The sequence below is a fragment of the Sus scrofa genome, chromosome 14 (assembly GCF_054392235.1).
Source record: "Sus scrofa isolate SSC_HxYL_T2T_F1_AM1 chromosome 14, Sscrofa_HxYL_maternal_Yorkshire_Landrace_v2.0, whole genome shotgun sequence".
Lineage (NCBI taxonomy): Eukaryota > Metazoa > Chordata > Mammalia > Artiodactyla > Suidae > Sus > Sus scrofa.
The window spans coordinates 62,126,725-62,144,472 of record NC_139396.1 but is presented as its reverse complement, the minus strand read 5'-3'; the positions used below and the strand labels follow the sequence as shown (position 1 = coordinate 62,144,472).

The window sequence follows — 17,748 nt, the reverse complement described above, 5'->3', positions numbered from 1 at the left end:
CCCCCAACCCCCAACCCTGGCCCCAGTGGCCAGTGAATCAGGGCCCCTGCCCGCTCTGTTTACATTGGAGCTGGGGAAATTCTCCAAGGTTCATATTTATCCGTGTGCTTAGCGAAGGGACTGAACTTTGGACTTCACCCTGCAAAATGCAGGCCTCATGGCAGCGCAGAGGGACAGAGAGCTGTGGCCTTCAACGGGAATGGGCAGAGCGGAGGGTGGGGGAGGTGGTGGTGGGGGGCCCGGGGCAGCTGAGACGGAAGTGTGGGGAGCCAGGGAGGCCTCTGGGTGACCAGCATCTGTCCTGCCCCCAAGGACCTCATAGGGATCAGGCTGAGGCAGGAGAGCAAAAACAGCAGGTTTCCCTTGGGAACAGAAGCAGCAGGGAGTTCTAGGCCAGTGGACCAGCCCTCCTCAAGGGCAGGCTGATCACATCCATGTGATCCCTCCCACCTTCTCCTGCCAGCCCCCGCGCCAGGCCCCCCAGGAAGAAAAATATGTTGACTTAAGTGCCATGGGCTGGGTCTGTAATGTGTGTCACTACCCCAGTGCAGGCCCCTAACAGCTGTGAGCAGGTATGGGGATTGTGCCCATTTCTCAGAGGAGGAAACGGAGGCTCTGAGAGGGTGAGCAACTTGCCCAAAGTCACACAGCCAGAAGGGACAAGAGTTAAGGAGTAGGAGTAGGGTGAGACCAGTCAAGCAGTTGGCGCAGGCGCAAATTTTAAGGGAACACCAGAAAACCCAGCAAATCAAGATAAAAAAATATTTTAAAACAATATAGTAAACATTCAAAATTAAGGCAAAACTGGAGTTCTCATCGTGGTGCAGTGGAAACGAATCTGACTAGGAACCATGAGGTTGCGGGTTCGATCTCTGGCCTTGCTCAGTGGGTTAAGGATCCGGCGTTGCCGTGAGCTGTGGTGTAGATCGCAGACATGGCTCGGATCTGGCGTTGCTGTGGCTGTGGCACAGGCTGGCAGCAACAGCTCCGATTAGACCCCTAGCCTGGGAACCTCCATATGCTGCGAGTGTGGCCCCCAAAAGCCAAAAACAACAACAAAATTAAGGTAAAACCCAAGGATTCAAAAGTCCACACTAAAACTTACACATGAATGTTCACAACAGTGTTATTCAAAATAGCCAAAAGATGGAGAAAACATAACTATCCATCAGCTAATGAATAGATAGAAGAAATGTGGTCTATCTGTGCAGTGGCATATTATTTCACCATTGAAAAGGATTGAAGTCCTAGAGTTCCCTTGTGGCACAGTGGGTTAAGTATCTAGTGTTGTCACTGCAGCAGCTTGGGTTGCTGTTGTGATGAAGGTTTGATCCCTGGAAAGAAAGAAAGAAAGAAAGAAAGAAAGGAAGAAAGGAAGAAAGGAAGGAAGGAAGGAAGGAAGGAAGGAAGGAAGGAAGGAAGGAAGAATTAAAGTCCTGATTCATGCAATGATAGGGGTGAATCTAGAAAACATGCTAAGTAAAAAAGTCCAGACACAAAAGATGTGTATGATTCCATTTATAGGAAATGTCCAGAATAGGCATATCCATACAGACAGAAAGTAAATTAGTGATTGCCAGGGGCTGAGGTCAGCAGACAGGGAATTCTGCTTAATGGGTGCGGGGTTTCTTTGGGGGTGATGGAAGTGTTCTGATATCGATTGGGTGATGTTACACAACTTTGAATATACTAAAAACCAGTGAACCTTGCACTTTATTTTTATTTTTATTTTTTTTATTTTCATTTTTGGCTGCCCCTCAGCATATGGAGTGTCCAAGCCAGGGATCAGATCCCAGAGCCGCAGTCACAGCCTAAGCGGGAACTCCTAACCATGCACTTTCAAATGGCAAATTTTATGATATACAAATCAATAAATTGTATGTTTTCATTAATGCAAAAAATCTGTGATGAACAAAAGAAGCATCACAGTTTTTTAAGTAAAGGTAAGTTACAACATCCACTCACCTCCCACTGATCCCAGCCCTGGCCAGAAACTCAATCACACACCCCCACCCACCTCTTCCCTCCTCAGGTTGGAGCCTGGACACAAATTCCTGCCGTCTCTCCCCTGAGGTGGCCCTAAGCTCTCAGAACCAGGGGTGCAGGCCATTGCCTGGAGTAGACAGGGTGGTGCTGAGGGGCTGCCCCCCCACCCCCGGCAGGGTCGTCTCTCAGGGGTCATGCATGGCCAGAAACCCCGCCCTGCAGGCCAGGCCAGCGAAGGGAAAGAGGGCTGATCAAGTCTTCATTTTTGCACCCACCTAACAAGCTCGGCAATTATGAGGCCTGTGAAGCCACTGAGGACTTGAAATGTGGCTTATGCCTCTGGCTGAAATGATAATATTTTGAATCTATTGGGTGAAAAAAAAAATGTTTTAAACATGGGGCCACACCCTCGGCACACATAAGTTCCTGGGCCAGGGATTGAACCAGAGCCACTGCAGAAACAGCACCAAGTAGCCATGCTCTGAGTCACAGGGAAAGTCCCTATTGGGTGAAAATTTTTCATTTGAAAACTAAATTTTTGAAAATTTTAAATTAAAAATCAGAAAAAAAGAATTTGACCTGTTCCTGTTTACTTTTATAATGGTACCACCAGAAACTTTTAAATTACGTTGGTGGCTCACATTATATCTCTATTGGACAGCCTCTCTGTAGTTTCCTTACATAGGCTGTTTATTTATGGGCTGTCTGCCTCTGCTAGAATGTGAGACCTCCACCCCCACCCCCACCAGGGCGAGGCTTTTGTCTGCCTTGTTCACTGCTGAATTCCCAGTGCCTAGAATGTTGCCTCGTCCATACTTCTTAAGTGCTCAGTCAATGTCTATGGAATGAATAGTTTAATTTCATTGCGCACCAGCCATATATACTTAGCTCTGCCCTAGGCTTTAGTAATGTATGAAGTTCTCAGAACCACTCTATGAAGTAGATACTGGTTTTATTCCCATTCTACAGAGGAGAAAACAGAGGCTCAAAGGGGTTGAAGGGCTTGCTCAGAGTTCCCCAGAACTGGGCAGTCTGATGACCTAGGTTGACACTGGCAGTTGCCCCTTGGGGAAAATGGGCCCTCACCTTTCTTCCAGTGCTTCTTTCTCTTTTCCTCTAAGGCAAGTAGCTTCAGAATCGAATGCTCTCAAGTCCAGGCTAAAGGACAGAGAGGATGCTGTGCGCTGTGTCTTCATGGTTTCAGGGCTTTCCCTCCTTGCTGCCCCCCATCCAGGAGACTGCGAGCCACCTGCAGCTGTTTGCACAACTTTGAATCCATTAACTGCTGCGTCCCCGGCTGCCAGGTGGCTGAGCCGGTGACTCTGGGACTGAAGGTAGGTTTGGTGGGATGGGGACCAACAACAGTAGGGGGAGACCCTCCAGGGCATCTAAGGAGAGAGGCTCCCAGGGCCTAGCTTCAGCTCCCAGTGCACACAGAGCCTACCACCTATGGCCCCCTGAGTAGAGCCCCCACTGATGAATGAGAAGGGTTTCCGATGCTTGGCAAACCGAAGGGGCAGTTCCAGCCAGTAGCCTGCCCTTCCCTGAAATCAGGGACCCATCTGAACGGACTCAGAGGTTGGGAGGGGCATTTTGCCTTCTTGAGAATCACAGAGGACCTAGTGTGAATTTCACAGACATCTCCCCCACCACCACCCATGACCTCAGGCACTGAGTTCCTCTTTCTGGATTCATTTATAAAACAGAGGTATAGATCTCAAAGGCTGGCTTAAGATAACTTTTTGTTTGTTTTTAAACGGCTTCTTTTTTAAAAATCCTCATTTATTTATTTATTTATTTTTGCTTTTTAGGGCTGCACCCACAGCATCTGGAAGTCCCCAGGCTAGGGGTCCTTAAGACAACTTTTTGTGAAGAGCCTAATGCAGAGATTCCAACCTTTCTTTGTTCTAAGCACCTTCAGTGCCTCAGTGCTTTTTTTTTTATAACATCTCCTACCCACCCCCCAACCCTTGGCAAAAAAAAAGTTACAGTTATGTTTAATAAGTAGGTCAAAACAACTCAATAAATATTTATGTCCTGACAACTTAGTAGCCACTTGAAAATGCACATAAATTGAAAGAAAAATAATATTTCAGTTCCTTCTTAAATCAGAAGTATTTCCTAATGAGATAAGTGGACTTGCTGGGCTCTACACAACTGCTTAGACCTTGGAATTAGGTTGGATATGACCACCTTCATTTCCTGGTCCACAATCATTCTTGAATGATACTTGCTTTTTATCAGAACAGCTGCCATAAACCTAGCTTCATAAAGTTATGACAACATCTAAAGTAATGGAGCTCTATTCTAACATTCAAACCGTGAACTGCCTTGAGCTGGAAGATTGCAAATTGGCCGGCAGATGTCGCTGTGTTCCTTTCAAAAATTCTCTAAATTATTTCCCCACCTCAGGGCCCACCTGTATTCATATGGGACTATTCCCAGCCCTGCTACCTTGTGTTTTATTTTTTCCCCACAACCTTTTAACATTTACTGAACAATCACTGGTATAGGCAGTGGCATGCATTTTCTCTTCTAATATCTCAACATCCTGAGTCTTTTTTGGTTTTTGGGGGTTTTTTTTGTTTTTGGTTTTTTTGGTCTTTTTTGTCTTTTTAGGGCGGCACGCACAGCATATGAAGGTTCCCAGGCTAGGGGTTGAATCTGAGCTACAGCTTCCGGCCTATACCACAGCAACTCGGGATCCAAGCCACGTCTGCAAATTACACCACAGCTCATGGCAACACCGATCCTTAACCCACTGAGTGAGGTCAGGGATCGAACCTGCATCTCATGGATGCTAGTCAAATTCATTTATCCTGAGCCACGACCAGAACTCCTCAACAGCCTCGGCCTTTAAAAAAACATTTTTTTGGCCACACTTGCAGTATATGTAAGTTCTTGGACCAGGAATCAAACCCACGCCACAGCAGCTATCCAAATTGCAGCAATAACAACATGGGATACTTAACCCGATGAGCCACCAGGAAACTCCGAGGTAGGTAATTTTGTCTCCATTGTACAGATGAGAAAACTGAGGCTCTGAGAGGATGTGATAACAGCCACCTAGTGCACGGCAGAACTAGGATTTGAACCCAGATCTCCCTGATGTGAGAATCCAAACCCTTGAACACTATTCCATGCTACCTCTTTCTTTGAGGCAGTTCACTCTCACTAAATATTTGTTAGTATTATTTTTGCTGTTGTTCTGGGTAAGTGTAATTCTGCCTGGGGGCCTTGTCGCCCTCATGCACGTTTTGCAGATGAAGAGACTAAGGGGCTGAGGAAATAAACCACAGTGGTTAAAAGCAGAGATTCAGGGAGTTCCCATCTTGGCTCAGCGGTAATGAACCTGAATAGTGTCCATGAAGAGGCGGGTTTGATCCCTGGCCCCGCTCAGTGAATTAAGGATCTGGCATTGCTGTGAGCTTCGGTGTAGGTCAAAGATGCAGTTTGGATCCTGTGTTGCTATGGCTGTGGCGTAGTCCGGCAGCTATAGCTGATTGGACCCTTAGCCTGGGAACTTCCATGTGCTATGGATCCGGCCCTAAAAAAAAAAAAAGAAAGAAAGAAAGGAAAGGAAACTCTGGAGTTCCCACTGTGGTACAACAGGGTTGGTGGCGTCTTGGGTATGCTGGGATGTGGGTTGGATCCCTGGCTGGGCACAGTGGTTAATATGGATCCGGTGTTGCTACAGTTACAAGTTGGGTGGAGATTTTGATTCATATCTGATCCCTGGCCTGGGAACTTCATATGCCACAGGCAGCCAAAAATGAGAAGAAAAAAAAAAAAAGCGGAGACTCAAGCCAGACTGCCTAGGTTTGAGCCTAGCTCTGCCCCTTACCAGCTGTGTGACCTTGAGCAACTTGTTTAACCTCTCTGTGTCCCAGTGTTTCCTCTTCTGTGAAATGAGAATGAAAATACTATGTCCCGTTTGTTGTTAGGAGGATTAATCAAGTAGTACACACAAATCACTGAGCCTGGCACATGATAAATGCTCCCTGCTATTGAATGATTATTGTTGCCTGATTACTAATATGTTTGCCCCATTCTCATTATCCATGCTGAGTTCTTTTTGGTTGCAAAAGTTCCGTGGAGTTCTTGTCACAGCGCAGCAGAAACGAATCAGACTAGGAACCATGAGGTTGTGGGCTCGATCCCCGGCCTCGCTCAGTGGGTTAAGGATCCGGCATGGCTGTGAGCTGTGGTGTAGGTCGCAGATGTGGCTTGGATCTGGTGTTGCTGTGCCTTTGGTGTAGGCCGGCAGCTATAGCTCTGATTAGACCCCTAGCCTGGGAACTTCCATATGCCGTGGGTGTGGCCCTAAAGGACAAAAGACCAAAAAAATTAAGAAAAAAAATTTAAAAAAAGAAAAAGTTCCCCGTGGAAGAGTCCTTGCCACCCACTATTTGACTCTTAAGCCCCGATGCTGGCATTCAAGGCCATCAATACCTCAACTCCACTTCCTAACCAGTCACACTATTTGCCATCTCCAGACCATGCCTGAAACTGTCTCCTGTTTCTGACTTTTGCAATAGGCTGTTTACCTGGAGGCCCTCACTTGTTAACCTATCCTCAAGATCGTTGTGGGTCTCTTCCTGACCCCTTCTGCCCACAGCCACATGAGCCTTTACTAGCCAGTCTTCCTTCACTTATTGGAGCCGGTCTAGCAGTAGCAGAACCTCTAATCCTAGGTTGAGGATTAGAAACACAGATTGCTGGAATTCCATCGTGGCTCAGTGGTTAACAAACCCGACTAGCATCCACAAGGATGTGGGTTCGATCCCTGGCCTTGCTCAGTGGGTTAAGGATCCAGCGTTGCTGTGAGCTTTGGTGTAGATCACAGATGCAGCTGGGATCTGGCATTGTTGTGGCTGCAGTTCCAATTTGACCCTTACCCTGGGAACTTCCATATGCTATGGGTGAGGCCCTAAAAGACACACACATTTGAAAAAAAGAAAGAAAGAAACACAAAGTTCTGGCTTCGCACTCAAAGGGGTTTGATGTAGTAGGTCCGGAGTGAAGCCTAAAGTGTGCAAGCTCCTTGCATCAAAGGGCAGAGAACTGAATAGTGTTCTCTGCAAATCAACACTAAATGTGGTCGTATGCATGTGTCTGAGAAAGATGTGGAAAAACATACTCCAGTCTGTTATCTTTGGCAGAGAGGCATGCACAAACAAAACCAAAAACAATAGCAGGGGAGAGGAAGAGCAATAAAGAAAAGAAACCTCAAAAAAAAAAAAAAAAAAAGAAAAGAAAAAAGGAAAAAACTGCATGAGGTGATGGATGTTAACTAAACTTATTGTAATCATTTTGCAATATATATACAGACATATAAAATCATGTTACAGACTTTAAACTAATACGATGTTATATGTCAACCATACCTTAAAATTGGGGAAAAGTAGATTATTATGATGGTTGCACAACTCTGGTAATAGACTAAAACCATTGAACTGACTTCTTTTTTTTAATGGCCACACCCATGGCATATGGAAGTTCCCAGGCTAGGGGTTGGATTGGAGCCACAGCTGCTGACCTATGCCACAGCCACAGCCACAGCAGTGCAGGATCGGAGCCAAGCCGTGTCTGCAACCTGCACCACAGCTCACGGCAACACCGGATCTCTGACCCACTGAGTGAGGCCAGGGATCAAACCCGAATCCTCAGGGATACTAGTCGGATTCGTTTCCGCCGTATCACATTGGGAACTCCTTGAACTGATATTTTAAATGGATGGATGAGTTATATGGTATATGAATTATATCTTAATAAAGCTCTTAATTAATTAACTTATTTATTTGTATGTCTTTTTGCCATTTCTTGGGCCGCTCCCGAGGCATATGGGGTTTCCCAGGCTTGGGGTCGAATCGGAGCTGTAGCCACCGGCCTACACCAGAGCCACGGCAACAAGGGATCCGAGCTGCGTCTGCAACTTACACCACAGCTCACGGCCACGCCGGATCCTTAACCCACTGAGCAAGGCCAGGGACCGAACCCGAAACCTCGTGGTTCCTAGTCAGATTTGTTAACCACTGCGCCACGAGGGGAACTCCTAAAGCTCTTAATTTAAAATGAAAGAAAGAAAAGAAACCTCAATAAAAACTGTAGGAGTTCCCATCGTGGCGCAGTGGTTAACGAATCTGACTAGGAACTATGAGGTTTGGGTTCTATCTCTGGCCTCGCTCAGTGGGTTAAGGATCCGGCGTGGCCGTGAGCTGTGGTGTAGGTTGCAGACACAGCTTGGATCCCACGTTGCTCTGGCTCTGGTGTAGGCCGATGGCTACAGCTCCAATTCAACCCCTAGCCTGGGAACCTCCACACGCCGCGGGAGCGGCCCTAGAAAAGGCAAAAAGACCACAAAAAAAAAAAAAAAAAACTTTGTATAATGAAGTGATTGGGTGAATGTACATGTGTCAGTATTAACCACAGTGAGCCATGTGGAAGGATAAATCTTCAAAGGTATATTTGCAGTTATCGCTGGGTGGTGGGATTTCAGGTACTTTTTACTTTCTTGCTTGTTCTTTTCTGTATTTTTAAATAGTTTAACATGAATATATATTTCCATAGATATAGAAAAACAATAAATTTATTTTTATTTGGGTGGGCTCCTTCCCACCCCCTCAAATGAGTCAGACTCCCCAGGCTATTGGTTTTTTTGTGTTGGTTTTGATTTTTTGTTTTTTGTTTTTAACTTTGCCCATGGCGTGCAGAAGTTTCAGGGCCAGGGATCGAACCCATGCCACAGCAGCAACTCAAGCCACAGGAGTGACAACACTGGGTCCTTAACCCACTGAGCCACATGGGAACTCCCTCAGGCTACTGTGATGCCCAGAGCTGTCCCTCATCTCAGGTGTTTGTCCTGTACCCCCACCAGTCTATGAACCACAGATGGCAAGAACCATGGTATGTCTATTTCTGGGTTCCCAGTGCTCATATATCCTGATACCTACACTCCTGGAGGTCCAGACACAGCGCATGCCCCGGAAATATTTGCTGAATGGAGCTCCATCCACTGTTTCTGATTGTGTCTCGTGATTTCCTGAAGATGTCAATCCAATTAGATTGTAAATCCAGGTCAAGATAGAACCTTGACTTTCCTTTTAATCCCCTTGTCCCTGCCCAGCTCTGATATGGGCATATAGTGGGTAAGGGTAAGACAGTGACTGGAAGCAGGAAAAACACCTGCAGGAGGAAGGGACCAGAGCGAGCCAGGGAATGCCTCTTGTTTTACTGTCATCCTCTTTATCGACAGCAGAGGGTGCTCTAATTTCACACAGCAAAAGCTTCCTCCCCCTGCCTTATCTTTAACACTCCCAGTCACCTGGGCCAAAAAAAAAAAAGAAAAAGAAAAAGAAATCCAAGGCCCCAACCCAATTGTTCCTGGATCAGACTCTAGCAGAAATGCCAGAGAATCTCTCCTCAAAAAAAGCACCTCAGGCAATTTTCTCAGGATCAAGCAAGTTGCAGGAACTCTCTTGCACAGCCCTCCAGGTGTTTACAAGATAAATAACATGCTCCCAACAGATGAAAACCAAAGAGGAGTTCCCACTGTGGCTCAGTGGTAACGAGCTCAACCAGTATCCGTGAGGATGCAGGTTCAATTCCTGGCCTCACTCAGTGGGTTAAGGATCCAGCGTTGCTGTGAGCTGTGATGTAGGTCACAGATGCGGCTCTGATCTGGCTGAGCTGTGGCTGTGGTGTAGACCAGCAGCTGCAGCTAGGATTCACCCCTAGCCTGGGAGCTTCCATGTGCCACAGATGCAGCCCTAAAAAAAAAAGAAAAAAAAGAAAAGCCCAGAGAGACATACAATAATACAAGGGTGTGAATCAAACGAGCCAAGAGATTGTTCAGCCAAGAAGTCACACTTCAGATCCAGGGCTCGGTGATGGCACTGCCCAGAGGGCAAACTATTACAAGTTTTGCCGTGTACTGGTTGTTGACTCTGAATCAAGTCCGATAATTGCTTTAAGTCTGTTTCCTCATTTGTAAAGTAGGGATAACATAGGCCTAAAGGTATTGCTGTGAGAATTCAATGGATGAACTGCAGTTGTATTTATAAAGCAAGCAGGCATTTGGTTAAATGTCAGTTTTCATCCTTATAAAAACAGCTAGTTTGTGAGCACCTGACATGCCCTGCCTAAGTGTTTTACATTTATTTGCTCCTTTAATCTTCACAACGACCCAATAAGGTAGGTTCCATTATTCTCCTCATGTTACAGATGAGGAAACCAAAGCACAGAGAAGTTAAGCAACTTGCCCATTGTCCCCCAGCCAGAAAGTGGCAGACCTGGAACTTGAACCCCTAAAGCCTGGCTCCAAGCCCCAGGATGAATAACCCCCTTGGGAACAAAACTATAACATCCTTTAGGAATCATGAAAATTGCACCTTGGTTTCTTTGGGGGAAAAGTAGACCACACAGCTGAATGAGTCCAAAAATTAGCTGAGGGGCCAATTATAGGTGCGGGCATCTGGCCAGGATTCCTAGTCCTCTGAGTTTTCCCAGATTGGCTTACACACAGCTGAATTTGTGGGACGGGGAAGTGATTGGTCTTGCTAAAGCTGGTTCTTGTTGGCTGACCTCCTTCTCACTCAGGGACAGACATCAATTAGTTGCAGCCTCAACACAGGACACCTGTTTCTGGACTCCGCCCACTGAAAACAAGGCCTTTGTAAGAATACAAAGGGATAAGAGGAAAATCAGGCTGAACTGGTGTCTTGGGGACATGGTGTTGGAGTCGCGTCCACTCATGTGCCTGGCTTGATTTACGAATTATGGATAATCGCAAACAAACAGAAACCAGGCAGTCACACTTCTGGATGGAGAGATGCAAAGGAGCCTGGAGACACTGCTTGTTTCTGGGGAGGGGAGCCCAGAGTCTGGTTGGGAGGAAGGCTTCCCATTTGTGCAGCTTTGTTTTTACACCCTGAGCACCTCGGTCAGGGTTCTGGCAGGATACAGCTGGCACACTTGAATAAGGTGATGTAGGCGGGCTTTCCTACCAGGCCATTACCAGAATGGGAGCAGATGCCTGGAGACCCAACCAGTGGAGTATCTGGGCTGGGGCTGGGGCTGGGGTGGGTAGTAGAGAGGAGCTGTTGGCAGAACTGTACCTGGCTGGGTAAGGGTTGGGAATGGCCACCAGTGCCTTGGGAAGGGCTGCCCTAGGAGAACAGGTGACTCAGATCCTGGAGGTGGGGAAGGGCCATAAATAACCTCTACCTCCGTCTGGTCCTACCCTCTACACTCCTGCTGGCCTCTCTACTTGCTGAACCCAACCACCAGGCAGAGACGGGGGTGATTCTGCAGGGCCCAGAGCAGGGTGGAGATGGGCAGAAGGAGTCTCTGTAGAGCAGACTGGACTGCTGGACGGTAGGCATGGCTATGGTGGTACAGTGATGTAGTGGAGATACACATATTTGGGAGTTCCCGTTGTTGCTCAACAGGTTAAGAACCCGACTAGTATCCGTGAGGAGGTAGGTCCAATCCCTGACCTCGCTCAGTGAGTTAAGGATGTGACGTTGCCTCGAGCTGCAGTGTAGATCACAGACATGGCTCAGATCCCGTGTTACTGTGGCTGTGGTGTAGGCTGGCAGCCACAGCTCTGATTCGACCCCTAGGCTGAGAACTTGCTGCAAGTGCAGCCCTAAAAAGACAAAGAAAGAAAGAAGGAAAGAAATAGGTATTTGGTCTTCATCCTTAGTTCCTGGCCCAGAGTTCCTAAATCCTTGTAAAACTGAGTGATGGGAAATTAAGAGCATCTTTGTTACACTGTTTGATCCTAGTCCCCATTCCTGACATAGAGCTTCTCTAAAATCTTTGAATCTCCAGAGTGATTAAGGGTGTCTTTCTCTAGGTTAAGAAAATGACGGATGACTGGGGGCTGCAGTGGGGAGTCATCACCTGAACTGGAAAGGCCAGCATGATTAGAGGGTAAGAAATTTCAGCCCCAGCCCAGCCCACTTCTGGGGAGAGTAGAGGGGTCACCGATTGAGTTCATCACCCATTGCCGATAATTTAATCAGTTATGCCTACGTAATGAAATCTCCAGGAAAACCCTAAATAAAAGGGTTGGCATTGGTGGCACTTGGGAATGTATTCCAGCATCTGGATGGTGGTACACCCCAGCTTCTTATGTACCTTGCCCTCTGGGTGGTCGTTTGTATCCTTTATGATAAATGGGTCATGGTAACGTGTTTCCTTGAGTTCTGTGAGCTGTTACAGCAAAGCATGAGGATGGGGTCAGGGGAGCCCCTGATCTGTAGCCATAGAAGCTTGGCGCACTGGGAACTGAATACATGACTGGCATCTGAGGTGGGGGCAGCCTTGTGAGACTAAACCCCTAACCTGTTGGGTCTACGAGAACCCCAGGAGGTTAGGGTCAGAACTGAATGAGAGGGGAGTTCCTACTGCGGCGCAGTGGAAACAAATCTGACTAGTATCCATACGGACGTGGGTTCGATCCCTGGCCTCCCTCAGTGGGTTAAGGATCTGATATTGCCGGGAGCTGTGGTGTAGGTCGCAGATGTGGCTCGGATCCCTCGTTGCTGTGGCTGAGGTGTAGGCCAGCAGCTGTAGCATAGATTGTCCGCTAGCCTGGGAGTTTCCATATGCCACAGCACAGCCCCCCACCTCCCGAAAGAACTGAATAAGAGGCTGTGGCTTCTAAAAGTCTCATGTGATACTTCTGCCCACCGTTCATTAAAAAAAAAAAAAAAAATGCAGCCACACAGCTGCACCTAGGTTCGGGAGAGGCTGGGAAATGCCTTTATTCTAGGCAACGAGAGCAGGATTCTTCCAGTAAAGAAAAAATGGGGGCATTCCCCTTGTGACTCAGCAGGTTAAGAATCTGACTAGTATCCATGAGGATGCGGGTTCGATCCCTGGCCTTGCTGGGTTGGTTAAAGGATCCAGCGTTGCCCGAGCTGTGGTGTGGGTCAAAGATGCAAAGGCACGGTTCAGATCCCCTGTTGCTGTGGCTGTGGTGTAGGCTGGCAGCTGCAGCTCCGATTCAACCCCCTAGCCTGGGAACCTCCATGTGCTAAGGGTGCAGCCCTAAAAAGACAAAAAGAAAAAGAAAAGAAAAAAGAAAAAAATGGGAAGAATGTTTATTAGGTGTGTAACTAGCTACAAATGATAGTAATTGCATCTCGATTTATTGAGCACTTTGTGCCAGACACAGCGCTGAGCACTTAATAAATGTGGCCTGTCAAACAAGACTGTCCTCTTTTAGCCAGGAACACACACACACACACACACACACACACACACACACACACCCCTTCACTGTGAGCCATTGATGTGAGAAGTCTTTGTAATGTGACCCAGCAGGGAGGGAGGGGTAATATTCCCTCAGCATAATAAGGTCAGGATTACTGGTTCTCATGAAATTAAATCAAAATCATAACCAGGAGGAATATAAGTTTCTCAGGCAGAAGATGGGGGAAGGGCTGTTTTCAAAAGCAAATTCATCTCTATGGTTTGATTTTAAACACAACCGGAGAAAACCAGCCACTGCATGGCATGGACATCCCCACTGTTCCAGCTAACCCCATCCTCCTGACTCCTGCCCCAGAGGAGTCAACAAATGATGAGACCAAAGTCCCCCTGTCCCCCTCTGCGAGTCAGCAGAACCTCGGAGAAGAAAGCCTTTTGACAGTCAGCAGACTGCGGGAACTGTGTACTTAGCAATTTACAAAAAGGGGCTTCGACCAGGACTTTGACATTTTTACAGAGAAGGCTGATGTTTCATGAGTCGGGGAAAAGTCGGAGGTGGAAGTGGGCGGATCAGAGAGGAAGGGAGCATCGCAGGGCTGGCATTTTCATGCAACCCCAGGGTCATGCCCATCCACGGAGAAGAGAAGCTGACACTATTTAAAGACTTTCTGAAAGGAGAGTGCACAGGAGGGGTGATGGGTTAGAGGCTGAAGCAGTGGGCGATGATGCCCCAGGACTGGAGACAGCTTTGGGGTTCCTGAGCATCTGAGGAGACTGGACCTGAACTATGAGTAGCCGACCTGAACAAAGACCCCTGTGCCAAAACGTGGCACAGAAATATTGGTCTTGCCAGCCTTCAGGGACCCCACAGGCTTGATCAGAAGGCACATCAGGGTAACCATGTAGACCAAAGGCCAGAAGGCCTCTCCTAAACCTTTTTACCTGGATATGAATCCTGCCACCATTATACAAAACCAGAGCTAGGAAGCCCTGTATTACAATGGAGCATGACTACCACCCCTGCCACCATCCCCACCCCTCACGTGGAAGTCTTGGGTCAGGAATAATATGACTTCAGAAAAATTGTTCCTGGATTCCAATCATCATCCTCATTATAACCATCAGCATCTCAAAGTTGGCATTAGGATCATTAGGATCCAGGGGTTCCCCTCGTGGCTCAGTGGAAACAAATCTGACTAGCATCCATGAGGACGCAGGTTGGATCCCTGCCCTCGATCAGTGGGTTAAAGGATCTGGCATGGCCGTGACCTGAGGTGTAGGTCACAGACTGGTGGTTTGGATCCTGTGCTGCCGTGTCTGTGGTGTAGGCTGGCAGCTACAGCTCTGATTCATCCTCTAGCCTGGGAACCTCCATATGTGGTGAGTGCGGCCCTAAAAAGACAAAATATATATATCATTAGGATCCCGGGTCCTCTCTGCAGTCCACAGCATCAGCTTCCCTGAGGGGCACCTCCCTTCATGGTCATGAAGTGGGTGCCACTACTCACTGAGGCATCTCCGTTGAAGGGGGCGGTGAGGAGCTGCTCACATCATCATTAGCCTAGACCACCCCCCTCCTTGCACCTCATTGGTTCACATGCTCAGGCCCGACTTTGAATTAATTACTGGCAAAGCAAGAAGGAATAACCCTGACTGAGTTAGGCCGGTGGTTATCTGCCGGGCAGCATCTGTCTCACCTGGGAACCCATTAGAAATGCCAGTTCTTGCAGTTCCCATAGTGGCTCAGTGGTTAATGAATCTGACAAGGAATCATGAGGTGGCAGGTTCGATCCCTGGCCTCTCCCAGTGGGTTGGGGATCCTGCGTTGCCGTGAGCTGTGGTGTAGGTCGCAGATGTGGCTCAGATCTGGTGTGGCTGTGGCTGTGGTGTAGGCCGGCAGCTACAACTCCGATGAGACCCCTAGCCTGGGAACCTCCATGTGCCGCCGAAGCGGCCATAGAAAAGACAAAAAGACAAAGAAAGAAAAAAGAAATGCCAGTCCTTCAGCCCAATCTCACACCTGCTGAATCACAAACTCTAGGAGCGGCACCCAGAGGGCTGAATTTTCACAAGCTCTTGAGGGATTCTGATGCATGCCTTAAGTAAAGGTCTTCTTAAACTGCTTTCAAGGTCCAGGCGTGAGGATGACTTTGAAGGAAGGTAGGCAAGGCTGTGTGAAGGTGGGAGAGGGGAAAATGCCCACTTTGGTGGGCACTGCCGCTCCTGCAGTGGACCCAGGAGTCCCCACCTACAGTCAGGAGACAGTTAAGACTGAAGTCACCTCCTTAACCACTCTGCCACCCCAGAGGAAAAGGTGAGCCCAGTGGACAAGAAAAACAAAATACAAAAAACATATTATGTTATTTGACCTCACAGTTATCTTTTAGAAGAGATGATAGTTTCTCATTGTAGCAATGAGGAATTGGGGTTCAGAGAAGTCACTGCTACCCAGGTACACATGGCCACCCATCCGGGTTCTACCTTCTTGAGACATCCAATCTCTTGTCCATGTAATAAATGGTTGGAAACAAAAAGGAACACTTTGTGTTGAGAATTTTAGAACAATAATAAAACAGGCTAAAAGTCCTTGCTTGTCAAAGTGTAATAGCAGTTTTTATTATCTTTTTTTTTCTTTTTTTGTCTTTTTGCCATTTCTTGGGCTGCCTCTGCAGCATATGGAGGTTCCCACGCTAGGGGTCTAATCAGAGCTGTAGCTGCCGGCCTATGCCACAGCCACAACAACGCGGGATCCGAACAGCATCTGCGACCTACACCACAGCTCATGACAACGCTGGATCCTTAACCCACTGAGCCAGGCCAGGGATCGAACCTGAAACCTCATTGTTCCTAGTCAGATTCGTTAACCACTGTGCCACGACGGGAACTCCGAGTTTTTATTATCAAAAGGCCTAGCAATTCTAAACAATGGCAGCAGCAAAATATTCTTCCCCCAGTTAGTCTGAGTTCTAAAGACTCACTATAGGAGTTTCCGTCGTGGCTCAGTGGTAAATGAATCTGACTAGGAACCATGAGGGTGCGGGTTTGATCTCTGGCCTCGCACAGTGGGTTAAGGATCCAGCATTGCCCTGAGCTGTGGTGGAGGTTGCAGACTCGGCTATGGCTCCGATTCGACCCCTAGCCTGGGAACCTCCATATGCTGTGGGAGCGGCCCAAGAAATGGCAAAAAGACCAAAAAAAGAAAAAAAAAAAAAAGACTCACTATAGTTGCTGTTGCTTTAATACCAGGAATGACAGGAGAATAACTGTAGTTAGTAAAGAACCAGCCAGTGGTTACCAATGGAGCAAGGGAAGGGGGAGGGCAAGATAGGGGTATGAGATTAAGAGATAAACATCCATGTATAAAATACATAAGGATATATTGTACAACGCAGGGAAATAAATATAGCCATTATTTTGTAATAATTTTAAATGGAGTATAATCTATAAAAATAGTGAATCACTGGAGTTCTGATGTGGTGCAATGGGATCTGTGGTGTTTTGGGAGCCCTGGAGCACAGGTTCAATCCCTGGTCAGGCACTGTTAAGGATCTGGGGTTGCCACAGCTGCAGCATAGGTCACAGCTGTGGCTTAGATCTGATCCTTGGCCGGTGAACTTCATATGCTGCAGGGCAGCCAAAAAAAGAAAAGAAAAAAAAGTGAATTACTATGTAGTACACCTGAAACTAATATAATATTGTAAGTCAGGGAGTTCCCATTGTGGCCAGCGGAAACGAACCCGACTAGTATCCATGAGGATGCGGGTTTGATCCCTGCCCTTGCTCAATGGGTTAAGGATCTGGCATTGCCATGAGATGTGGTATAGGTCGCAGACGTGGCTCGGATCCTGCGTTGCTGCGGTGTAGGCCAGCCCCTGTAGCTCTGATTCGACCCCTAGTCTGGGAACTTCCACATGCCTTGGGTTCGGCCCTAAAAAGCAAAATAAATAAATAAATAAAATATAACACAAATATTATAAATGAAAAACTAGCAGAATTCCTGTTGTGGCTCAGTGGGTTAAGAACCCCACTAGTAACCATGAGGATGTGAGTTCGATCCCTGGCCTCCTTCACTATGTTAAAGATCTGGTGTTGCGGCAAACTATAGCACAGGTCACAGACACTGCTTGGATCCCGGGTTGCTGTGGTGTACATAGGCAGGCAGCTGCTGCTCTGATTCAACCCCCCTAGCCTGAGAACTTCCATGTGCCGCAGGTGCAGCCCTAAAGGCAAAACGAACAAACAAAAACTAATGCTTTTTTTTCTTTTTTTCTTTTTTGGCTGCCCAGCAGTACATGGAGCTCCTGGGCCAGGGATCAGATCCAAGCTTCAGTTGTGACCTATGCTGAAGCTGTGGCAACACTAGATCCTTTAACCTGCTGTGCCTGGCCGGGATCCAATCTGCTTCTGGTGCTTCAGAGATGCTGTTGATCCCATTGGACCACAGTGGGAACTCCAAAAATTAGCACTTTTTGTTTATTTATTTATTTAATTAGCACTTTTTCATAATTCCTCTTTTAATAAGCATAGTAGTCTCCATGTAGG

General features: G+C 47.3%; 1 long non-coding RNA gene across 3 annotated transcripts in view; it reads left to right on the top strand.

The window, feature by feature from the left end:
• The window catches only part of LOC146396609 (uncharacterized), a 31,588-nt gene that overhangs the window by 2,090 nt on the left and 11,750 nt on the right, over nucleotides 1-17,748 (top strand). For all 3 annotated transcript variants that reach the window (XR_014826972.1, XR_014826971.1, XR_014826970.1), the window contains 2 exons: nucleotides 3,221-3,320; nucleotides 11,846-11,922. This is a non-coding gene — a long non-coding RNA (uncharacterized LOC146396609). The remainder of the gene's footprint in view (nucleotides 1-3,220; nucleotides 3,321-11,845; nucleotides 11,923-17,748) is intronic.